General features: G+C 39.7%; 1 pseudogene; it reads right to left on the bottom strand.

Annotated features, from left to right (window-relative positions):
- Nucleotides 1-18467, bottom strand: part of LOC138076855 (gamma-enolase-like) — a 97663-nt pseudogene extending 79196 nt beyond the window's left edge.
- Nucleotides 18468-26523: the final 8056 nt, after the last annotated feature.

A 26523-nucleotide genomic window follows, 5' to 3' on the forward strand; every position in this document is an offset into this window, starting at 1 on the left:
GACATAAGATGTTTGGGTTTTCCACACATCAAGCAATTCTCTGCAATACCAGAGAGCTGGGTCTTCATAATTGAAATCTGACATTCTTAAGGGAAGCACACTGGCTAAAACTGCCCACCCTGACCAGGCACCATCACAACCATTTGTGTGAGTTATTTTATGACAGGAGGTCCTAGTAAGGAACACGGAGCTAATAAGCTCCCACCAACCAGGAGAGTTTGGGAAAGGTCTAAAGGAGACACCACATGTCCGACCACCTCCCAGAATCCTTCTTGCTGGCATCCATTTTGGCTGAGCAATGACTGTGCCACTAGGAAGGACCTTGAGTCAGAATGACTGGCCAAAGACAACCCAAAAACCAGTCCCATCACCATAAAACTCAAGACTATGAGCCACATGACTGAGCAGTTCTGGGTTCCCTTACCTTACTGCTCTCTGCCCAGGTGCCCTTTCCCAACAAAGCCTCTTGCTTTGTCAGCTCATGTGTCTCCTCAGACAATTTATTTCCGAGTGTTAGACAAGAGCCCACTCTCGGGCCATGGAAGGGGTCTCCCTTCCTGCAACAACATGGTATACCTGAAGTGAGCACCAGATCCCGCAAATTAAGGGCTCACAAGACTGACCCACTTCAGACAGCAACTGCAAATCTCTGATCGTCACCTGAACTTCTTACCCACTGTCTATATGGGTCAGGGTTCCCACCACCCCACTTTGGGTTCCATAATTCGTTAGAAAAACTTATGGAAGTCACTTAGCATACACTGGTTTATTGCAAGGGATACAACAAAGGATAAGAATGAAGAGCTAGAGGAAGAAACATAAATGGCGAGGTTCAGAAGGGTCCCCAGTGCAGGAGCTTCTGTCCCTGTGGATGTGGGATATGCCACTCTCTTAACATGTAGATGTGTTCACAAACCCCAAAGCTCTTCAAATCCTGTAGCATTGGGATTTTTATGGAGGCTTCATCATGAAGGTATGATGGAACATTAACTTAATACCTAGCTCCTGTCTGCTTCCTTAAGGAATGGTGGTGGGGCTGAAAGTTCCAATCTTTTAATCACAGCTTGGTCTTTCTCATAGCCAGCCCCCATGCAGGAGTCCACCAAGAGTCATCTTATTAGAACAAAAGATACTTCTATCATCCAGGAAATTCCAATGGATTTAGGAGTTTTGTATTAGGAACTGGAGTCAAAGATCCAATATAAAGACAAAAGATGCTCCTAGTGCTCTTCTCACTTGGGAAATTACAAGTGTTTTAGGAGCTCTGTGCCAGAAACTAGGGGCAAAGTTTTCTGGGTTTTATTGTTGTTGTTATTGTCTTGTTTTGTTTTTTAAAAAGAGATTTATATTTTTATTAATTTTTTAAATTGTATTCCACACTCACTGATGAAGGGAAAGGATGAAAAAAAAGCAGTTCAGTGGCACATAGCATATAAGAACCTTAAGTGAGAGATGAATCTGGAGAAATCAACTACAGTCAAATCATATAGGGAGCCTTAGATATCATATTGAGATTTGATATTCTATCAGTTTAAGAAAATGAAGCCAAAGAACTAAATTTTACTCAGGTGTAATTTTATTGGTGTCACAATGCTCTGTAAATGTAATTGTCTAGTTAATGACTATAATCAATACTAGGGAAAATTGTACTAAAATGGGCCCCTGAGAATCCATGGGATTCAATGCCCTGGCTGAATCAACTCACTTTTCCACTGAATCAACTCCACTAACACTGTAATTGTGGATAAAACTCTGAAGAGTGTCTACATATTTAAGAAGTGGGTAAAATGAGAGAAAAAGTAGAGTAATTAAAGGAATATCCCCCAAATTTCCTTCAAGGTTGTTGCTAAAAAAGAAAAAGAACAAACTTCTGGGACTTCTCTGGCAGTCCAGTGGTTAAGAATTTACCTTCCAGTGCAGGGGACTCGGGTTCGATCCTTGGTCAGGGAACTAGTATCCCACATGCCACAGGGCAACTAAGCCCTTGCTCTGCAGCTGGAGAGAAGCCCACAACCACACCTAAGATCCTGCCTGCTGCAACTAAGGCCTGATGCAGCCAAAAGTAAATAAATAATTAATATTTTAAAAAGAGAAATAAGTTGGCAAGCTTGGGGTCTTAGAAAAAGAAAAAACTTCTGTCCCCATCACATGTGTTCTCCCTGGTCTCCCACTTGGTTTTCCTTGACCTTCAGGTTCACATTCCCGCATATACCCTGGGATCTGTACCATCACTGGGCACAAAAGGCCAAGCCTGACTCCGAGCACACCATATTCTTACATGTTTCCAAACTAAGTCTTTGTCTCTAAGCTCATATGAGAAATAAGTATTCTCCCTCTCAGGACATTATTTTTATACCATCAATGCCCCGGACAAATATTAGGTTAGTAAAATCCCGTTACCATACATCCCAATGGATAGAAACAAAAGCATCTTTGTACATGATCCTATCCTGGGTAGACTGAAGGAATGCTCTCGGCTCAGTCTGAATTCATTGCTCCCCAGCAAATCCAACTTGGGACAGAACAGAAAAGCCCCAAGTGCTAACTTTATGATCAACAGGTTTCAAGAACAAGCAATTTTACAAAGCACCCTTAGGCAGCAGTATATACAACTGTGTGTAAAAACAATGGGCAATTTTAAAATAAAATCCAAATGCCAGGCATAAAAATGCATTTTTCTTACTTTACTCTGAAAGAATCCACCGGGGAGAAATTCAGCAAATAAAACCTGTTGAAAATATGAGCATTCCTGCAGGCTTATTTCCAGTGGGACATTAACACAGGCTTGCAGTAATACCTCTATTAATGAAGAGAATGCGTTACAATGACACACTTATTCATCAACTATTTCATAAGCAAGACAGAAAAAAAAATCAAAAGATCTAGGTGTTAGCTTCAGACCTTCAAGTTGGAAGGTAAAAATATGACATATAATATAGAAATATGACAAAATACTAAAGAAAATAGCATCAAATCTGCTGGAAAACATAAAATAGTCCTCCTACAAGTCAGTGTTCAAGTAAATGATGAGAAGTCATGTTAAAGGAGTTTAAGAAAGAAACCTAGTATTAACCCTGTAGTTAAAAGCAGAAGGTTTGGGGGAAAGTTGATTGGAAAAGATTCACCAGGTGATATGTTAAAGGGCAAGACAGTCCAGGTTTCAGTAAGACCCTGTAGCAAAGGAAACATCTTCATCCAGCTCCAGATATCCCAGTAAGTACCAGTGCTGACCCAGAAGAATAGAGGAGGAGGAGAGACAGGGAAGAGTAGTCTAGGGAAAACAATGTAGTATCATTCTTCCCCCTTCATTTGAATTTTTTTCATTTTTTTATGAGTTTTATTCAGATATAATTGACATACAGCACTATATACATTTAAGGGTGTCCCAGGTGGTGCCGTCTATGGGGTCGCACAGAGTCGGACACAACTGAAGCGACTTAGCAGCAGCAGCAGCAGCAGCAGCAGGTGATGCAGTAGTAAAGAGCCCACCTGCCAGTGTAAGAGATACAAGAGACATGGGTTCAATCCCTGGGTTGGGATGATCCCTAGAAAAGGACAGGGCAACCCACTCCAGTATTCTTGCCTGGAACATCCCATGGACAGAGGAGCCTGGCAGGCTACAGTCCATGAGGTCACAAAGACTCGGACATGATTGAGCACATTACTATGACAACTATATACATTTAAGGTGCCCAGCATAATGATTTGAATTATACAAATCACTAAAGAACTGGCATAATAAGTTTAGTGAGAATCCATCATCTCATATAGATACAAAATTAAAGAAACAGAAAAAAAATACTTTTTATGTGATGAGACCTATTAGTATTTGCTAAGAGTTAACAACTTTCATTGGAGAAGGCAATGGCACCCCACTCCAGTACTCTTGCCTGGAAAATCCCATGGATGGAGGAGCCTGGTAGGCTGCAGTCCATGGGGTAGCGAAGAGTCGGACACGACTGAGTGACTTCACTTTCACTTTTCACTTTCATGCATTGGAGAAGGAAATGGCAACCCACTCCAGTATTCTTGCCTAGAGAATCCCAGGGATGGGGGAGCCTGGTGGGTTGCTCTTATGGGGTTGCACAGAGTTGGACATGACTGAAGTGACTTAGCAGCAGTAGTAGCAGCAGCAGCAACAGCTTTCATATGTAACATTCAGCAGTGTTAATTTGTCATGTTGTACATCATATCCCTAGTTCCTATTTATCTATAACTGGGAGTTTGTACCTTTTGACTGTCTTCATCCAATTCCCCTTCCTCTGACGCCTTCATTTCTGATAACAAATCTGATCTCTGTTTCTATGGCTTTATTTGTTTTTGAAGCATAATTGACCTTCTAGACTATGTTAGCTCCAGTTACACAATATGAAAGCGAAAGCGAAAGTCACTCAGTCGCGTCCAACTCTTTGCAACCCCATGGACTCTACGGTCCATGGAATTCTCCAGGCCAAAATACTAGAGTGGGTAGCCTTTCCCTTCTCCAGGGGATCTTCCCAACCCAGGGAAAGAACCCAGGTCTCCCGCATTGTAGGTGGATTCTTTACCAGCTGAGCCACAAGGGAAGCCCATTACACATTATAGTGATTCAATATTTATACACAATATGTCTAGTTGACATGTGTGACATGTCACACAAAGATATTACATACTACAGTCCCCATATGGTACACTTCATACCCAAAACTTGTTTATTTTGCTAGGGGAAGTTTGTACCTTTTAATCTCCTTCATCTATTTCTTTCCTCCACCCACACCCAGCATGCTATCTTTAATAGGAGTGACAACTTTACTTTCATGGTCTACAGACCATATGACTTGAGTCTCTTATATACCTGCTTCCCAAGGTCTAATACTCTTTTAAGAGGAAACCAAATATTCCCCTTCATAATTTGAATGTTTAGGTATAAAACTTAAGTTTGTAAAACATTAAGTGCTATTGAGAGTAGGCATGTGTGAGTGCATGCTCAGTCATGTCTGACTCTTTGCAACCCCATGGACTGTAGCCGGCCGGGCTCCTTTGTCCATGGCATTTCCCAGGCAAGAACAGTGAAGTGGATTGCTATTTTCTACTCCAGGGGATTTTTCTAACCCAGGGATTGAACCTGTGTTTCTTGCCTTGGCAAGCGAATTCTTCACCACTGTATCACCTGGGCATTCCGTTGAGGGTAAAATAGTCATGAAATACAAGAATCCAAACAAATGTCCAGGGACTTCTTTGGTGGTCCAGTGGTTAGGAATCTGTGTTCCAATGCAGGGTATGTGGGTTCAATCCCTGGCCAGGGAACTAAGATCCTACATGCCACAGGGCAACCAAGGCAATACACAGCAACTAGACGAAGATCCTACATTTGCAACGAAGCTCTCATGGGCCACAGTTAAGACCTGACACAGTCAAGTAAATGAATAAGTATTCAACAACAAAAACATAAAAATAAAATGTCCACAAGGGCAAGCAGGGGACATAGATGAGTGAAGCAACTGAGGAGGGGCAATGATGAGTTTCCCATAAAGGGCACACTCCATCTGCAGAGGCCAGACACCCCCCAGCTTCAAGTTTGGGTGGTCAGGGGAAAGTCCGCATGGTTACAAATGTTACAAGAGCTTCTGGTATTTCAAGACAGATGCTGACCCCTACTTTTATGTAAAATGTTTGTATTTTCAGAACATTGACAACTAACTCATTCCCGCAAACAAAACAAAACACTCTGGGGCAAACAAAAGTTTCGTGCCAAACTGAGGATATAGACTGCCATTTTATAATTTGCTCATCAAGAGGCATTCAGTCAACAAGGAAAGCTAATGAAAGTGAGAGTTATTAGGCTTTCTTCTTCTGGGAAAGTTGAGGGTAAAGAGCATAGGAGGGCATTGGTTCCACAGGGTGAGGCATATTTTGACAGCCTCACCATTTTGTTCCTTGTAGCCTTGGCCTCCTGTATTTAGATGGGACAAGTGGAAGCCGTGCGGTGCCATTTGTCAAGCCGGTTTACCACATACAAACTTTTACCTCCCACAGTTTTAATAGTGCCAGTTTCATCATAAAGGAGACCAGTTCCTAGAGCTTTCACTAATCAAGGTATCACATTATGCTTTTTGGCACAAAGTGTATTTATGAATCTCATGAGTTCCATCTAAACGGATGAGTTTTTCCAAGATGTAGCAGACTGAGTATGGTTTTGGATCCTGCAGCCCAAACATCAATGAGGCTTTTTTTTTTTTTTTTTAAAGGAATTAAACTGTAATCTGCAATGCAGCAATAATTCACTACAGAGCTTTGGGCAAGAAGCCTGCCACAAATCGTCAGTGTGAAATGTTATTAACACATCAGCTACTAAGGTCACTGAAAGACCCTATAGAAGTTTCTTTTACAGTTCTTAGATGGTGAAATATATAAATCACTTAACTGGGGCACAGAACTTGCCTCAAACAAATAAACTCAACATTTGCTATTAATCAATTTTCAGGAAAGCAGCAATCTGATAAATAGTTCTTAGGATAGTAAGAATCCTAGAGCTTAAGTTATACAGCAAGAGTCATCCGCTATGATACCCCAAGGCACTCACGTACCGCTGAGTAAGAGGAATACACACACACAGACACACACACACACACACACACACAGAGGCTTCCCTGATGGTTCAGATGGTAAAGAATCTGCCTGCAATGTAGGTAAACTGGGTTGAGAAAATCCCCTGGAGAAAGGAATGGCTACCCACTGCAATATTATTCATGGGATTCTCCGTGGAGAGAGGAGCCTGGTGGGCTACAGTCCATGGGGTTGCAAAGAGTTGGACGGGACTGAGCAACTAATAAACACACACAAACACACACACACACACACACACACACACACACACGAACACAAGGCAGCTAAATTGTGTGTGTAGAGAGATGGTTCTCTCAGAAAAAACTAGAAACATTCATATGGTCTCACTATGAATTTTTTAAATCTGGTACTGCTTGCTTACACACTTTTTGCACTCTGTTGTAAATTTATTTTATATATAAATAAATATTTTCTCATTACCAGCCGTCTCCATTAGGATCTAGCAGACCATGAAATAGGCTCTGCAAGATCAAGCAATGCACTTAGGCCCAAAAAAACATTGTTTTGGCTTCTAGCTTAGGAACTCATGGAGAAATAAAATTTTACATAATAGCTTGAAGAACATATACTATATAATCCTTTCCAGTCAAAGGCATTTCTAAAGTGGAAAGCAGATTATCTATAACTGTGAAAAAAATAAGTGTTTCTATTTCTATCTACTTCTTCATCTACATTTCTCATATTTCTAACTTATACTTTTTCCCAACAATCCATATTTAAAGGAGTGTTTTTTTCTGCAATCTGAAAATAACACAAGGACAACGCATCTTGATATATAAATCTGCTCGATTAAAGACCAAGTTAGTAATCAATTCACTCCTCCACTTGTTTTGAGCACATAACTTCCAATGATAATGTCACTAAGAATATTATGAAGTGCATGAGCAAGTTTGTGGCCACATCCTAGACGCCATTCAGAAATGTCAATGAATCAAGTGTATATTCCATTAATTAGGTAAGTGATGCCCTATAATAACCACAGCAAATATACACAGTCGATTATGGTTACAGGCTTTCATTTAAATTTTTATTTAAATTGCATAAGTATTTAGCACCTTTCACACAAGTGCATGTGCCGAGTGCCGAAAGTTCAAAAGGGGTATTTAAGTACTCTCCCAAAGAAACACTGGGGAGTTATATTTTTGCCTAGAATTTAAAGTGAGCTGTAAATGTAGTAACACAAACTTTTGCAGTACAAGTTCTCATGCCAAGTTTAAAAACTGGCAAAAGCCCAGGGACCGATGTGAGAGGTTGGCACAGTGGGAACAGCCAGTTTTGACTGGCAGAAGGCATGCCTTGGGAAGCACAGGGAAGCATACACAAGGGCACTTGTGTTCTGGCTCCTGTGAGCCCCAGAAAAGAGGCAGCATAAGGGCCCTGGGATGCCTACACAGCAGAAGCCAACAGTTCTGCAGCATGCATGACACATATCGATATGTTTATTTAGCAAAATGTGAAAAAAGAATTGAGCTAACACCTGCAGAGACATTAGTTGTCCAACAAAGGTCCATCTAGTCAAGGCTATGGTTTTTCCAGTAGTCACGTATGGATGTAAGAGTTGGACTGTGAAGAAAGCTGAGCACTGAAGAATTGATGCTTTTGAACTGTGGTGTTGGAGAAGACTCTTGAGAGTCCCTTGGACTGCAAGAAGATCCAACCAGTCCATCCTAAAGGAGATCAGTCCTGAGTGTTCTTTGGATGGACTGATGCTAAAGCTGAAACTCCAATACTGTGGCCACCTCATGCGAAGAGTTGACTCATTGGAAAAGACTCTGATTCAGGGAAGGATTGGGGGCAGGAGGAAAAGGGGATGACAGAGGATAAGATGGCTGGATGGCATCACTGACTGGATGGATGTGAGTTTGAGTGAACTCCGGGAGTTGGTGATAGACAGGGAGGCCTGGCGTGCTGTGATTCATGGGGTCACAAAGAGTTAGACATGACTGAGCGACTGAACTGAACACTTGAAGAAAAATGAATTAACCCGCTAAGTCATTTGCTTTAATACAGTATTTATATTTGGAAGACCATATTTCAGAGTCAAAGATATTTTTCACATACTCCAAGGGATTTCTAAAACTTAGCTCTGTCACTCAGTCGTGTCTGACTCTTTGCAACCCCATGGACTGTAGCCTACCAGGCTCCTCTGTCCATGGGATTTTCCAGGCAATAGTGCCAGAATGGATTGCCATTTCCTTCTCCAGGGGATCTTCCCAACCCAGGAACTGAACCCAGGTCTCTCGCATTGTAGACAGACAATTTAGACAATTTTACTGTCTAAAATTTAAGTGTATTTAAATGTTAACTACTTAATTTAATTAGAGGATTTCATTTTCAGAAAACTAATCAATCTTAAATTGATGCTGAGGCATCACTGGAGAGACTTGGCTGGAGGAGAGGAATGCGGCTTTGTGGGAAAAGATCTGGCTGGGGCCTCTTGGACTCAGGGATTAGTGTCAGCACAATGGTGGAAGAGAGTTGGATGCATTAGGAACTAGGTGACATTACTAATAAAGTATTTGTGTCGAAATGTACTTGAATGGAAGCACTCCTAAAGATCAAACTTCTGGTTTATAGAAAAACAGGAGCTGGAAGAACAAGTTAAAGCAGCATCACCAGAAAGCAATTAAACAAATTCAAAAAGCAGGGGTTTTTACCAGGCAACTAGCTCATCCACAGAAGGCAATGGCAACCCACTCCAGTACTCTTGCCTGGAAAATCCCATGGACGGAGGAGCCTGGTAGGCTGCAGTCCATTCGGTTGCAAAGAGTCTGACACGGCTGAGTGACTTCACTTTCACTTTTCACTTCATGCATTGGAGAAGGAAATGGCAACCCACTCCAGTGTTCTTGCCTGGAGAATCCCAAGGACGGCGGAGCCTGGTGGGCTGCTGTCTATGGGGTCGCACAGAGTTCGGCACGACTGAAGCGACTCAGCAGCAGCAGCAGCTCATCCACAAGTTAATACCATGGAGAGGGAAGAAAGGAAGGAAGGGAGGGAAGGAGGGCAACGTGGATGTTGTAAATAAAAACAAATAAGAAACATCACAGCCAATACACTGTGTGTTCCTGGTTAGGATCTTGGGTTCAGTAACTAGCTATAAAAGACATGTTAGGGACAAGACAGAAAATTGGAATATTGGCTCAATACAAGATAGCGTAAGGCAATCATTATTCTATTTTTAGTGGTGATAATAGAACTGTAATTATGTATAAAACTGCAATCATTTTCTAAGAAATTCATTCTGAACTATTTAGGGATAAAATGTTAGGATGCTTATAATTTATTCTATAAGATTTCCTATAAAATAGAAATACAGCAGAAGTTTCAATAATTGTAAAATCCCAGTAGGAGATATACAGGTGTTTATATATAGTGTTCTCTATACTTTTCAGTATGCTTTAAATTTTTAATAATAATAAAAATATAAACAAAACAAAAATTAGTGTTAAAGTAACGTCTTTTACTTTCTTAATTTTAGAAATTCAAAGCAAAATAGTTACTATATTGCATTTAACTATCTTTGTGTCCTGTAAGCCCGAATAAATAATTTTTGACCTATTTATTCATACTCCTAATGCTTTTCAAAAAATGCAGCACATATCTGGACTTTACCTGCTTAAACAGTATCTTCTATAGACTACTTGAACTATGCATTACTGTACTTCTCTGAAACACAAGTTTAAAAAATAAAGTATTTTAAAAGATAGCAAGTCATTCAATAACCATCATCCAAAATAACCACTGCTAATAATAATATTCCAGTCTTTTTTCGAGTACATAAATTTTGATATACTAAGATAAAAATATAACCAATTTTTTATTATGCTTTTTTACATATATTGGTACAAGTCCAATCATTAGGGGTTTTTTTTCCTAAATATTATTTTAAATGATTTTAAAGCATTCTCCCAACACAGGGTAGATTTTATAACTACAGTGTACCTATGCATAAGGAAAGAATTTTTAAAGTCAACATTTAATTATCTTTTCCATTGGAGAAATTCCTATTAAGGAAGCCACAAAGAGGAAAACCACAGTTAGTAGATAACCACCAAGCTATATTATGACTGGAATCATGGCTCCAGGGCTTGTCACTCCCTACATCCAGCCAGAAATGGAGCAGAGGCTTGGCTGCGTGTGTGTGTGTGTGTGTGTGTGTGTGTGTGTGTGTTAAGTTGATTCAGTCATGAATGACTCTATGTGACCATATGGACTGGAGCCTGCCAGGCTCTTTGTCCAGTGGGATTCTCCAGGCAAGAATACTGGAGTGGGCTGCCATGCCCTCCCCTTAGGGATCTTCCCAACCCAGGGATTGAACCCAGGTCTCTTATGCCTTCTGCATTGGCAAGCAGGGTTCTTCACCACTAGCACCACCTGGGAGGCCTCCATTCAAAGTTGCATAGTACTGACAATCCAATTTTATAACTTTAAACAACTTGAGGCAATTTAGTCTTGGGGATATGCTCCTTCAGGAAGGAGTAACTGAACTGAGATAGTCACAATTATTTCTCAGGTGACTCTGGTCAAGAATTCACCTGCCAATGCAGGAGACACAGGTTCGATCCCTGGGTCAGGAAGATCCCCTAGAGAAGGAAATGGCAGCCCACTCCAATATTCTTGCCTGGAAAACCCTATGGACAGGGGAGTGTGGTGGGATACAGTCCCTGGGATTGCAAAGAGTCAGATATGACTTAGCAACTGAGTATATCACACAAACTTAATAGAAGTAAGATTTAGCTCAACTTGAAGAAAGCATGGCATAGATATTTGAATTGAGAGTCAGGTATGAAGGCAAAAAAGCAAGGGAAGGGATTGAATTGGATAAGGATTTAAAAACGGGCATTTCTGGCAGAAACAACATAAGTAATGTTGTGGGGTTGTGCCAAGTTTGTGCCAGAAACCAACTTACAGCAGAGAGTTTAGTCTGAGGAGATTTAAAAGACAATTACTATCAGTAATGTTAGACTGATAATAAACGACCTTGAATGACAGTCAAGTTCAATTGGATTTCAAACTTCAAGTCACATACAGTTGCTGTGAGTTCTCAAGACAAAGAAAGCTACAATGAAAGCAATGTTTTAGTTAGATTAATCTGGCCAAAATGTGTGGTGTGATTTGACTTGGAGGTAAATAGAGGCTAGGAAAGAGTGACATGCCTATAACAACAATGAGTCAGTGAAGGGCTGTAGCCATGGGACTGGGAAGAAAGGGACATTCCAAAGGAAGAGTAAACAAGGCTCCATGGCTAATTAAATAAGAGAGATAATGGAGAGAAAAAAGTGAATGGTGCCTTGTAGACGTATCCCTTAGTGATGGGGAGAGAGGCAAGTCACCAGTTGAAAAGAGGGGTGGGGAGATGAGAAGAAGATCCAGACAAGATATAAAGTTTGAGCTGATAGTAGAACATGCATATGAAAATGTTCTATAGGCACCTGGAAAGATGAACCTGGATCTAGAACAAAAAAGTAATATCTAACAATAAAGCAATGTGAAGAGTTTCATGAGTGGTTTGTAGCATCCAGCATCTTAACTATATAGGATTATTCTACTAGCCATGTGCTTAAGTGGTAACTAAAACAAAGGTGAAAAAGTCTTCATTCATTGATTGATTTAACAAATACACATTTATTTCATCATGAATGACATACTACATTTACTCGTCATCAGTGGCATTCTAATTCCATTCCCATCAAGAAGATTTACAAGTAAAATGCAAAGTACATGAAAGTCAGTCCAAGATAACTAGGGAAAATGTGCTGTCCTCCTATATGTTGCTAATTACTTGTATATTGAAAAATCAAGACAGGTTATTTTTATATCATAGAAAGCATCAGTGTGATTCTATCTCCACAATCTGATAACACATTCATCCTTTAGACCTGTTAGCAAACCTAGTCTTAAAAGGCTATTACATCTGAAGTTACAGTTATATTAAATCCAGTTACAAAAAAAATCCCTTGCCATCATCCTTTCTATAACTGTTAGTATTACTCAGCTTCCCTTATTCACGATATGATTAAGTCCCATGAATCTATTCCAATTCTGTTACACAGATATTCATGATGTTTCTGCTGTCTGTAACCCAGATAGGTATGAGGTCATATAATTCATAAAATTGTCAAAAAACAAAGTGAATCAAAAGGATATTAGCATAAGGGCTTAATCATTAAAAAATGAATGGTGTGGTAGCTCCAGATAGTCAAATCAAACACCTTTTCAGAACTCTTTTCCTAGGGTATCAAATTCCTGATTTTCTTTATTCTGTGTGTGTGTGTGTGTGTGTGCGTGTGTGTGTGTGTGTGTGTGTATGCTCTGTCATGTCAGACTCTTACAACTCCATGGACTGTAGTTTGCCAGGCTTCTCTGTCCATGGGGATTTTCCAAACAAGAATACTGGAGTGGGTTGTCATTTCCTGCTCCAGGGGATCTTCCCAACCCAGGGATCGAACACACGTCTCCCAACTTTCAGGTGAATTCTTTACCACTGTGCCACCTGGGAAACTCTTCTTTATCCTATGCCTTTGCCGGGAGCCAGTGTGAGGAATCCCGCCCGTGACAAGGTCATGAGGAAGGAAGCTGACATACGCATAGGAGTGCTCAGACTTCAGGGACCCCTCTGGAAATTCCTAAGCATGTACCCCAACAAAAATCTGCCGGTTTTTGTGCTCTGCTTTTCCACTCTTCTGACATTCTCTGGAAAAAGTCAATTCAGGGCTTTAGTCTTCTGCATTTGAAAGAGTGTTTCAATCCAAATACCCCTCTGATGGCTTTCTGGCCTGCCTGCAGGACTTGTACAGCTGCGCATGTGATTGTTTGAGGCCTCCTGACCGCAGGAGGCACAGGAACCTTAAAACATCCTAGGAATGTAGGAGCTTCCGAGGAGTCAAAATCTTTAGAATAGGACTGATTAAAAGTTTCATTTGTTGAGTCAATGCTTGCTGCTGAATTTTCATATCCTTTATTTTTAGATATAGTTGGTATATAGAAAAACAAGTAGTAGACCTTGTATGAGCAACATTAGATCTTTGAGTTAAGTACCTTCTTTGTTATAACCCACTGCGCCTTTGTTCTATAGAGATGTAACTTTAGCGCTTTAAGGAGATGTAGATTAAAGAAAAACACTTCAGGAGAAACAAAATTAACATTCATTAAGGAAGAGAGCCAAAAAGTGTTAACAAGCCTCTTGGCCAGAAGATAATGTAAATCACCTGAGACCTTTTGTATACAAAATGATATACAGAAAGAGTCTGGGTTGCGAATGCTACATAATTTTCTGTTACCCATTGATCTCCGTGTTTTATCAAAAGTATAAAAGGCCTTCTGAACAATAAAGGATGGGACCAGCTTCTCGGACCAGTTTCTAGAACTAGTCTCTCGGCCTGGTTTCTTGGGAATCTGGCTCCCCACCGTGTCTCTCTCTCTCTCTTCTTCTCTCTCTTTCCCTCCCTCTGCTCTTTACTTTAATTTCAGGCTGAATTTCCATCTGGGGCGTGGAGGCTCGCCAGGTCTACTTACTTGCCCTGGCTGTTAAGACCCGCGCGAAAGGGAGCTTAAGGCGAGGCACCCTTAGATATTCAAGCGGGCGCCGGTGGCCCAATGTAGATGGTGCAAATTCCTTGCCTGGAATTTTATTGGTCTTCCGCGTAAACCAAGCTATTCAGCCCTCTTCCTCCACTTAATCTTCTTACTACACTATAGTTTCTTAATCTAATCTTATATTAATAAATAAACAAGTCTTTCCACACCAACGCCATCCACCCTTCGAATTCCCTGGATCCACAGGGGCTGGACCCCGGCATGCCTTGACCTAAAAGTCTTACCATATCTTTGTTAACATTTTTTGTGTACAATGTTAATAAAAACCAATACGTCAGAAATAACCATTTCTAATAGTTCATTAGTCAGCAGATATTAGCTGGGATGCTTTCAGCTGCAAATTAAACTATAAGCTATCTCGGATAAGAATATGTATAGGTTCATACCCAGAATTCCAGAGGAAGGCATAGTGTAGGTCTGGAACAAGCCAGTAACTCCAGCCCTACTTCTCTGTCATTCACTAAGTCCTCCACTGTGAATTCGTTTCACCCGTAGATTAGCTTTTGCATGGTGGAAAAAGGGCTGTGGCGGTTCTGAGCTTTTTATCTGCACCTCTGTGATGACCAGAGAAAGGGGGAATAACCCTTTTGAGCGGCTCTTTCTTAAGAGCAAGAAAATGTCTTTCCCTGAAGCACTTAGCAAACCTTTCTTTACATCTCATTGGCACAAACTGGGCCACATCACATGCTCATTTCTGCAGCAATCACTGACAAAGAAGAGGGATTATGAGTAGTCAGTGATCCCAGTCCCTAGAACCAGGGGAAGTTTTCTTACCTGAAGCCTATGGGCTTCAAGGGACAAAGGGGCGATATTAACAAAAAGGAGGGGTAGGGGATTGTTAGGAAGAAAAAAGGGAGGAATGGATGCTGTGGCACATAATTTTGTTTTCTTAAGTGAGGATTTTTGGTGTAGGGTAAAACAAAATGAAAAAGAAGCTATCTGACAGTTATAGTTATCTACTTCTCCTAACTGCCTTCAATTTTCCTTTTTGTATTTTTCAAGATATTTGTCCTGTCATTACTCCCCATTTATCAGCCCCACTGCAAGTTTAATTTCTCAGTAAGATTACTGACTAGGATACAGCATACTGTTACTACTCCTTCCTAGCAATGTTTTTCAGGTATGTATTTTCCTTTCTTCTATTTTTAGAAATGGGGCTTCCCTGGTGGTTCAGTGGTAAAGAATTCGACTACTAATGCAGGAGACTTGGGTTCGATCCCTGGGTCAAGAAGATGCCCTGGAGAAGGAAATGGCAACCTTCTCCAGCACTGCCTGGGAAATCCCATGGACAGAGGAGCCCGTCAGGCTACAGTCGATGGGGCTGCAAAGAGTCAGACATGACTGAGTGACTAAACAACAATATTTTTTTAGAAATATTAGTCATTTCTAATATTTGGAGGGCAAATTCATCAAGAAATAATGGCTTTTTATGCACCATTTCCAATACTAGATCATTTGAATACCTTTTCTAGGGGGAGTATGCATGATATTTTTTAAGATACAAACAATTTATCAAAAGAGATCTCACATTATCACTGCTAGAGTAAAAGGGGAAAAAATTTAAATACAATATACTTGAGCCTGGTCAAATTTAATCTTTTCTCTGTCTCCCATAAACTGCTTCTGAAAAGGTGTAGTTTTATCTATTGCCTTTCTTGTTCTCCCACTGGTATGAAGGATGAGTCCCCTTGGCCCTGAATCTGAATTATATTATGTTACAAATGATAGCTACTATTTATTGAGCATGTAGAGAGTTATCTAAGTTCCTCCTCATATAAATTCTATATGATAAATATTATTCACTTAACTTATTCTCAAGAAAACTGAGTCCTAGAGAAGTTAAACTTCACAAAGTTTTCAGACTAATGATCATAAAATTTCAAGTAATGCTTGTCAGATTCAAGGGCCTTCATGTTATTTTCATTGCATCAAATGGAATCTCAGTTCCAAATGCCCACCAACAATTTTTTAAACTAAAAGTTTGTTTGTTTGTTTGTTTTAAAAAAGAACAATTTTAGATTCACAGTGAAACTGAATAGAAACTGACTGAAAGTACAGAGCTCTTGTATACCCTCTGTCCCCTCATATGCATAGCCTCCTCGACTATCAACATTCCCCATCAGAGCAGTATGTTTCTTTCTATCGATTCACTCTTTTTAAAAATTATTTATTTATTGGTTTTGGCCGCACTGAGTTTTTCCTGATGCACACAGACTTTCTCTACTTGCAGCAAGCAGGGCTACTCTTCATTGCAAAACACAGGCTTCTCATTGTGGTGGCTTCTCTTGTTTCGAAGCCTGGGCTCTAGGTGTGCAGGCTCAGGATTTGTGGCACAGAGTGCTTAGTTGATCCCTCCCAGACCAAGGGTCATACCTGCATCCTCTGCTTTGGCTGGCGGATTCTTAACCATTGCACCATCAGGGAAGTCCTTCATTCACTCTTGATGTTATACATTTCATGTGTTTTGATACACATGCAGTTCAAGCACAGGGCTCTCCAGGTGGTGCTAGTGGTAAAGAACCTGCCTGCCAATGAGGGAGACTTAAGAGATTGGGTTCCATCGCTGGGTCCAGAAGATCCCCTGGAGGACAGCACAGCAACCCACTCCAATATTCTTGCCTGGAGAATCTCATGGACAGAGGAGCCTGGTGGGCTACGGTCTATAGCGTCGCCAAGAGTCGGACTGACTAAAGGGACTTAGCACACATGCACACATGCAATTCAAGTACACATCACTATAGCATGCAGAATAGTTTCACTGCCCCAGAAATCCTTTCACTGCTTTACCTATTCATTACCTCACCCTTGTACCCATGGCAACCACTGTTATTTTTACTGTCTCCAAATAGTTTCGCTTTTTTCCAAAGTGTCATACAGTTGGGATCATACAGTATATAGCCTCTTTGGATTGTCTTCTTTTACTTAGTAATATGCATTCAAGCTTATCCCATTTTTTTAATGACTTGATAGTTCATTTCTTTTTAGCAGTAAGTAATATTCCATTATCTGGTGGTACCGCAGTTTATTCATTCATTCATCTACTGAAGGACATCCTTAGTTGCTTCCAAGCTTAGACAGATATGAATAAAGCTGCTATAAACATCTGTATGCAACTTTTCATGTGATTATGCTATCAATCCCACCAACAATTTTTAGTCACTCCCAATCCCAACAAATCCATTTAAATTATACCAATTGTCACAAAAATTACCTGCAGATTTGTCCTCTGAGTGGAGTTTCTCAGGGACATAAAGAAGTCTCTAAATCCAAAAGAAAATGTTTCAGAAACACAGATGAGCAATTAAGGATATTTTATGAGAGTTTATATTTAAAATTATAAAAATGCTTAATATGGACTTCTTAACACAAATGACACTCCTGAAATATTGTAAAAATGCAATTTGAAGAATATTATTAATAAAGATTAGTTTTTACTGTTCTCCAGTCGGTAGAAATGAAAGTCACAATGCCAAAGGAAAAAGACAAAGAGGAATTATTTTCCAGGAATTACTATTCCATCCCTCCTTGGCACATATTTTTGAGTGAACATATAAAGAAAAAAGAGAAGGCTATGCAAGCAAACACAAGAACCTTGTCCTCAGAGGCTTTATGTCTTGTGCTTCCATGGGAAAGCCAAATCATGTGATGTCTGTAGCACTAGAGGGCAATATAATTAATTCCAAATCATAAATCTCATTGAGGGTTAATGTCCAATATGGGCCAAAAAAAATCATTTTAAAACAAGGACACATAAAATAAATTACATTTTCAGGACAATTTTAGGAGTTTAATATGAATCTGACTAATCATGTTTAACACATATAAAATTTTATTGATAGAGTTCACATTATTTTAGATCATTATTTTTTTAAGTATACAGACACATCTTAAGGATATTGTGAGTTTGGTTGCAGACCACTGCAATAAAGTGAATACTGTAATAACAAGTCACACGAATTTTTTGGTTTCCTAGTGCATATAAAACTAAGTTTACACTATAGTCCAGTAAGTGTCCAATAACATTATGTCTAAAAAAAATGTGTATACGTTAATTAAGAAATAACACTGTTGGAAAAATGGCACAGAGAAACTTGCTCACAACATAGGGGTGACACACACTTTCAAAAGTGGAGTGGGCAGGCTAAACAAGGGATCCAGCCTTGCAAGGCTATAATGCGATGCCCCAAACCCTCTCTGTGACAGTGTCGAGGAAAGCGGGGAGCAAAAACCTCCATACCAGTGTGGACATCTTTGTCTTGCATCGTTTCTGATAAATCTGTCATCAGTCTTACCTTTATTCATCTATAGTATTTTTTTTCTTTTCTCCTTTAGCTGTTTTTAAAATTTCCTTTTCATCACTCCTTCTAAATAATTCAGTCTTGATATGACGGTTTAGTTTCTTTATGTTTCTCGTGAATGGGATTCATTGAGCTCTAGGATCTGCGGGTTTAAAATTTCAACAACTGTGAAAACTATTCAGCCGTTACTTATTTAAATATTTTTCTATGCCCCACTCCCTTTCTCCAGAAACTCCAAAGACAATCATATTAGGCTGCCTGAAGTTGTCCCAAAGCTCACTAATGCACTTTTCTTTTCTGTCCTTTTGTCTCTCAATGGTTCATTTTAGATACATTTTATTGTTATGTCTCCGGTATACTAATCTTTTTCTTTCTTGTAATGTCTTATCTGTTGTTCATTCTATTCATCATATTTAAAATTTCAGTCCTTGTGGCTTTCATCTCCAGAAGTTTGAGTCTTTTAAAGATATTCTATTTAGCTTTTTGAATATGGTTTAATGTCCTTATCTTAATCCAGTTCTGGGTCAGCTTCAGCTGATGGAGTTTTCACATCATAATGGGTCATGTATCTCTGCTCCATTAAGCACCTGATAATCTTTGATTGGATGCCAGACATTGTGATTTTTATATCATTGAAGGCTGCATGTTTTTTGTATGTTCTCAAATTTTCTTCTTCAACGCAGTTATTTGGGGAAATTTTGAAATCTTTAGACTTTGCTTTTAAGGTATGTTAAGTAGAACTAGAGTAACATTTAGTTTAGGGCCGATTAATTACTCTCCATAAGTCAGTGCCCTGAATTGCGAGATTTTATTGAGTGTGGCTAGTAAAATCAGGCCCTCTTCTTAGCAGTGTGTGAATACCAGGTTCTATCACCTTTAATCTTTTTTTTTTTAATAGTTCTTTCCTGAACTTCTTGGATGGCTTAGTGGTAAAGTATCTGCCTGCAAAGCAGGAGACAAAGGAGATGTGGGTTTCATCCCTGGATTAGGAAGATACCCTTGAGCAGGAAATGGCAATCCACTCCAGTATTCTTGCCTGGAAAATTCCATGGACAGGGGAGCCTGGTGCACTACAGTTCATGAAGTTGAAAGGAGCTGGACATGACTGAACACAGCACACACATTTGTTCCTTGACCTCAGTATGTGTTGATTAGTACTCTCGAATACCAGAGAATTCTGCCGATTTCAGAGACTCTCGCTCTATGCAGTTCTCTCCTTTCAATACTGTGAACTCTTCCTGTTAACCCTACCTACCATAATATCTCTGGACGCTGGGCAGCATCTCCTTAACTCAGAGAGTCCACTGTTCTCTGCCTCAGTGTACTTTTTCTTCACCAAGGCCTAGAAACTCTCTCAGGGAATAAAAGTACAGCTATGGCTAACTTCACATGCTTCACATCTTTCAAAGATCTTTGCTTATCTGTCTTTGCTTATGTCAGTGTCTTGAAAACTATTTTTCATATATTTTTGTCTTGTTTTCTTGTTTGTTTAAAGCAGGAGATTAAATTCAATCTCTGTATTCTCTCTTGGCTAGAAGCAGAAGTCTGGTGAAAAGATCTTGAAAGAAACTAGATTTGGAAATTGTACAGACAGAAGAGAAAAAACCCTATATCTGCCTACTCCAGTCTACCCTTCAGTGGGATCTGGCATTCTGATAGTCACCATAAACTACATTTTCTTTCTCCTTGGACCCCACCTTCACCAGTTCTTAGAATACCTCAGCCTAAGGGAAATGTGCTCTTAGGAAAGGCGCATATACTGGACCTAGGTCCTACTCCTCTGTATAGGAGCTGGGTTTTTCTGAAAAGCCAGTGGAGATTCACTCAGCAGTTTCATCAGAACTTGGAACAGAGGATGCAGACTTAAGATTAAGACATGACATTTAACCTGTGAAGGCCTGAAGTTCTTGAATGTGTTTTCACACCAACCCTGAGAAGCACAGATGATCTAAAGGTGCGAATTCCTCTAAGGGGAGAATTCAGGAGAGATTAAGCTAAAATATCACTTTTTCTAACACATTCTAGAATAAGCAAATCTTAACTCTCTTACTTAATTTCCTCCAGAAAGAATATAAATCAGAGATTCATAAATATAGGGAGAAGAGACTGTGGTAAAAGCCACGAGTTACTAAAGTTAGGCTCATTTGTTTAGTCTGAGATTGCTGAAATTGGCATTCAGGGAACATAGTTTCCTGATGGTGCAAAAACAAGTTTATTCTTAGATAAAAACAATTAAAGTAGTGACCAGTATATAAAAAAGATTTTTAAAATAGATTTTCAGGCTATAATATAGACAAACTTGCAACATATTTTCAATGCAATGTTACCAAAATCTGCCATTTGAGTCGAAGTTCTAGTTGGGCTCAATAAAGGACAGAAATGGTATGGACCTAAAAGAAGCAGAAAATATTAAGAAGAGGTGGCAGGAATACACAGAAGAACTGCACAAAAAAGATCTTCACAACCAAGATAATCATGATGGTGTGATCACTCACCTAGAGCCAGATATCCTGGAATGAGAAGTCAAATGGGCCTTAGAAAGCATCACTACAAATAAAGCTAGTGGAGGTGATGGAATTCCAGTTGAGCTGTTTCAAATCCTGAAAGATGATGCTGTGAAAGTGCTGCACTCAATATGCCAGCAAGTTTGGAAAACTCAGCAGTGGCCATGGGACTGGAAAAGGTCAGTTTTCATTCCAATCCCAAAGAAAGGCAATGCCAAAGAATGCTAAAACTATCGCACAATTGTACTCATCTCACACGCTAATAAAGTAATACTCAAAATTCTCCAAGCCAGGCTTCAGCAATACGTGAACCATCAACTTCCAGATGTTCAAGCTGGTTTTAGAAAAGGCAGAGGAAACAGAGATCAAATTGCCAACATCTGCTGGATCATGGAAAAAGCAAGAGAGTTCCAGAAAAACATCTATTTCTGCTTTATTGACTATGCCAAAGCCTTTGACTGTGTGGATCACAATAAACTGTGGAAAATTCTAAAAGAGATGGGAATCCCAGACCACCTGACCTGCCTCTTGAGAAACCTATATGCAGGTCAGGAAGCAACAGTTAGAACTGGACATGGAACAACAGACTGGTTCCAGATAGGAAAAGGAGTATGTCAAGGCTGTATATTGTCACCCTGTTTATTTAACTTCCATGCAGAGTACATCATGAGAAACACTGGGCTGGAAGAACCACAAGCTGGAATCAAGACTTCTGGGAGAAATATCAATAACCTCAGATATGCAGATGACACCACCCTTATGGCAGAAAGTGAAGAGGAACTTAAAAGCCTCTTGATGCAAGTGAAAGAGGAGAGGGAAAAAGTTGGCTTAAAGGTCAACATTCAGAAAACGAAGATCATGGCATCTGGTCCCATCACTTCATGGGAAATAGGTGGGGAAACAGTGGAAACAGTGTGAGAATTTATTTTTGGGGCTCCAAAATCACTGCAGATGATGACTGCAGCCATGAAATTAAAAGACGCTTACTCCTTGGAAGGAAAGTTATGACCAATCTAGATAGCATTTTCAAAAGCAGAGACATTACTTTGCCAACAAAGGTCTGTCTAGTCAAGGCTATGGTTTTTCCAGTAGTCATGTATGGATGTGAGAGTTGGACTGTGAAGAAAGCTGAGCTCCGAAGAATTGATGCTTTTGAACTGTGGTGTTGGAGAAGACTCTTGAGAGTCCCTTGGACTGCAAGGAGATCCAACCAGTCCATTCTAAAGGAGATCAATCCTTGGTGTTCTTTGGAAGGAATGATGCTAAAGCTGAAACTCCAGTACTTTGGCCACCTCATGCAAAGAGTTGACTCATTGGAAAAGATTCTGATTCTGGGAGGGATTGGGGGCAGGAGGAGAAGGGGGCGACAGAGGATGAGATGGCTGAGTGGCATCACTGACTCGATGGACATGAGTTTGAGTGAACTCCAGGCGTTGGTGATGGACAGGGAGGCCTGGCGTGCTGTGATTCATGGGGTCGCAAAGAGTCAACACGACTGAGCAACTGAACTGAACTGAACTCTAGTGAAAAAGATAATCCTTGCGAGTGACCAACTTTCCTACCTTCATCCAAATTTCACTCCAGCTCCCCTCTCAGGGAATATCCTCTTCTTTAAATGGACATACATCTTATCCTTTCATAAAATGCCTTCCTCAGAAAGACAATCCAAAGGAAGAAACTGTACAATTGTGTTACCTTGTTTGAGTCCTATGATATTAAAGACATTGATAAACTTTATGAGGAAAACCATGGCATCCTAACACCAAAATTCAAGCTTACCTGCAGATATCCTACCTTCTTATAGACTCTAATTCAAGTATTTCAAATGTATAGATGTGACTTAAAATAAATTCTTGCTTCATTAACACCCTCCAAGGTCTCTATTAGAAATTCACTGTAATAGCCCCAAGCACTTCTTTCTTTCTCCAAACCAGCATTTCTCTTTCCTTGAATCTTGGAGATAAAGCACAGAGGTGTCTGATGTACCTAAGGCCCCTTTACACTCTGAGCACATAATGTCCTCTCCTACACTATGACTGAGCCCCAACTTAGCTGATAAGTCTTGATTTCCCAATGATGCTAAAGCATAGATATAATAAATAAGTCCTTTTAGGCCCCAATAACTTGTAAGGGCAGACTCTCCTCTGATTGGACCAGAGAAAGCTTCACTCTGCTACAGAATCAAGATACTATACATCCCCAGCTCCTAGTACCACACACTACTCCTAGCTCCAATTCTAGAGCAGCAAATATGCTCCTAGTCATTTATGCAACAGATGGCTATTGTGCACCTGTTATGTGCTAGGCATCATGCTAGATGATAGAGATACTAAGGAGAACAACTCAGAAAAGGTCTCAGATGTCATAAAGAGAGGAAGAAGATGAAAACAGACAAAAGATGAGTGAACAAATATGACAATTTCAAAAAAATAAAGCTTTAAAGGGGAACACAGTAATTATGGAAGAGTATCATAAATGTGTATAGGGGTTTCATTAAATAGAATGGACAGGGAAGTCCTCTCTGAGTAGGTGACATTTGTACTGAGGCAGAAGGAGGCAAGCCATGCGAGGAGTCCAGGGAAGAATCTTCTCTCAATTAAAAGGACAAGAAGGACAAGCCAAGCCCCTGGTCCTTTTCTAGAGCCTCCACCTCCCATATATCAGATCTCATGAACATTTACTTTCTAATCTGCCCTACTATGACACACTAGCTCTAACCCCAGGTTCCCTTCACATTGATCATAAGCCTGAAGGATTCTCAAATTTGTTCAAAGAGTCACCATCCCAGGTCCAACCTGTTCATGATCAACACTACAAAAACCACATTAGCTTTATCCTATCAGTTCATGTATACATAGTCTTTGAATGTCCTCCTAGCCAGAATTAGATCTGCGCTCACAGCACACTTCAAGGAAGAAGGAGAGTCAAGAAATGGGGAGAAACTGATGTTTCCCAGTTCCTGGAGTTACTTCCTTTCTGAAGCCTAGCCACAGTCATGCCATCAGCATATGAGCCACTTATAATCAATACTTTAAAAAAACACACACAAGCTAGGTTGAATTACTTACAATCAAAGGATATTGACCATAATATCCCCTCCACTTTTCCCTCTGGCAGGCAAGAATTTCTGTTTAATGCCAGTTCTGAACTCTGCACCTAGTGATTTAACATAATGGTGTGTGACCACACTTTCTCATTCATGCATTTTCTTCCTGATGGTAGAGAAGTTTCACTAGACAGTCTGTCATTTCTTAGATGCTGGTGGTTTGTACTATTTTCCAAATATAATACTGGAAGCATTTAGCCTTCAAATTTCCCAGCTGCTGTGTATTTCCTATCTTTCATCTGATGGCTATGCACTTTGATAATAATGTGTCATTTTCCTGATTCTGTCATGTTTACATGCTTTTCTTAATGTTCATTTTGACATTAGAGTCATTTCTTTCCTATAAATATTTTAACAAATCTTATTATGTTTGCCTTGATAGCACTGAAAGTTTTGAAACAGGTTCTGTTGGAGCAAAATACCAATGCTCTATTCTTCAATCAGTAATTACGTATAAAAGAAATGTCACATTTTCCTTCTGACTTGTTAATTTAGTTCAGTATTTCAGGGATCTAAGGGTTTCCCTGGTGGCTTAGATGGTAAAGAATCTGCCAGCAATGCAGGAGACCTGGGTTCAATCCCTGGGTTGGAAAGATCCCCTGGAGGAGGGCATGGCAACCCACTCAGTATCCTTGCCTGGAGAATCCCCATGGACAGAGGAGCCTGACAGGCTACAGTCCATGGGGTCGCAAAGAGTTGAACATGACTGAGCACAGAGACTGTATCAATTTTAATCTCGCATAGACCCCAGTTCGATTTCCGGGTTGGGAAGATCCTCTGGAGAAGGAATAGGCTACCCACTGCAGTATTCTTGGGCTTCCCTGGTGGCTCAGATGGTAAAGAATCCACCTGCAGTGTAGGAGACCTGGGTTTGATCCCTGAGTTGGGAAGATCCCCTGGAGGAGGGCATGGCAATCCACTCCAGTATTCTTGCCTGGAGAATCCCCATGGACAGAGGAGCCTGGTGGGCTGTAGTCATGGGTTCACTAAGAGCCGGACAAGACTGAGCAACTAAGCACAGCACAGCACAAATACATAATAAAAGCAAAATCAGGAATAGATGCTAAACTTTACAGGGCAAGAAGCATTAGAAACTATTTCACAAAAAAAAAAAAAAATAATAATGATAATAATTTGGAATTTGTTCCTAATAAGAAAAAGTTTTCCTGAGAATACAAATTCTGCTTTTTAGTAGCCATCATCCCTTTTACTTATAAGGAATAATTTCAATAGAAGAATTGTTGGAAAAAAACAATTATTGGAAAGATTCACCCATTTAAGTCACTTTCTTAGTATAAACAAATGATCCTTAGGTACTATTTCTAAGATGATTTTAGTAATCCATCTACAGTTTATTTAATTATGCCAATAAATATTTTAATTAAAAGATAAATCACAGGTAAGTGATGTTTAATGGAAACTCTAAAAGGAGATATTGGAGATGTAATGTGTTCATATTTTGGTATTTAAAGCCCATAGATGGTGTATAATAGAATAGTGTAGTAAATAGGCAATTTCATCCAGATATACGTATTTTCAAAGCATCAGACCAGCTCATTTACCCCATTCTCTTTGAGATGCCCCCTGACACACTGGGCTGAGATGCTGGCAGCCAGTTTTGCAAGTGAAAATAAGAAAATAAGCAACTAAAATACATACTACTTATAAAAAGTGTCATCGAGAAAAATAAACCAAGGAAGGGGCTCAGTCATATTTAATGCATCTTTTCCACAGGGGAACATTCATGTTCTATTTTAAATATGAGTATAATTTTATTTTATAAATATTTGAGAGAAATCTGATGAGACTTTTAATATTTAGGATCTAATAAAACACACAGCTATTTAGAGACTTAAAAAATGTGTAAAGGAAACACAATGTTATAATGCTTTAAAACAGTTCCTGTATGGGACAAATTGAGAGAGTATCACTGATATGATCACATACACTATTATGTGTAAAATAGATAGCTAGTGGGAAGTTGCTGTATAGCCCAGGGAGCTCAGCTTGGTGCTCTGTGATGACCTAGAAGGGTGGGATGGGAAGTGGGTGGGAGGGAGACTCAAGAAGGGAGGGAATATATGTGTATTTACAGATGATTCACGCTGTTGTACAGCAGAAACCACCACAACATTATAATGCAATTGTCCTCCAATTAAAAATAAATACAAATTTAAAAACAGTTCCTATAGATTAAAAAAAAAAAAGCTTTACCAAATTATAGGGAATCGCATTTATTTAGCAATGAGATCATCCACATTCGTCTCCATCAACACCACACCTCCTCCAACAAAGCACACATCACACACACATGAATGTCTATGAAAGCAAATATATTTTACTAAGTTAGTAAAATTACTCACAGGAAAACATGGAAAAATAGATCTGAGAAGAACTTTATCCCTTGGTC

Source organism: Capricornis sumatraensis, chromosome 1, assembly GCF_032405125.1.
Source record: "Capricornis sumatraensis isolate serow.1 chromosome 1, serow.2, whole genome shotgun sequence".
NCBI classification, from domain to species: Eukaryota; Metazoa; Chordata; class Mammalia; order Artiodactyla; family Bovidae; genus Capricornis; species Capricornis sumatraensis.